The sequence below is a fragment of the Sinocyclocheilus rhinocerous genome, unplaced genomic scaffold (assembly GCF_001515625.1).
Source record: "Sinocyclocheilus rhinocerous isolate Xijiao unplaced genomic scaffold, SAMN03320098_v1.1 scaffold344, whole genome shotgun sequence".
Lineage (NCBI taxonomy): Eukaryota > Metazoa > Chordata > Actinopteri > Cypriniformes > Cyprinidae > Sinocyclocheilus > Sinocyclocheilus rhinocerous.
In genome coordinates this window covers 237,748-238,047 of record NW_015627959.1, presented here as the reverse complement: position 1 = coordinate 238,047, position 300 = coordinate 237,748, and positions in this window count along the sequence as shown.

Genomic DNA, 300 nt, shown 5'->3' with positions numbered 1-300 from the left:
ATAAACAGCCTTTTAATTAACAGAGTAGAATAATCAAGGCTGATAGTAATACATGCAAATGTAAAAAAAAAAAACTGGATGCAAGAACAGCTGTTACTTCTCGCCCAACTGGTTAATGAAAAGGATATAATCAAAGGAAAATTTAGAGTTGGGATAACCTCCAAAACCAAAGGCGATACCTTTTTAAAAGGTCATTATCATCAAATGTTTCTCAAATATTTACATTCCCAGGCAGATTGCCGGAAACAGCCATTTTAGGATAGTTTGTGGTTTGGTCTTAGTGACTTAGGAGTCCTCTTC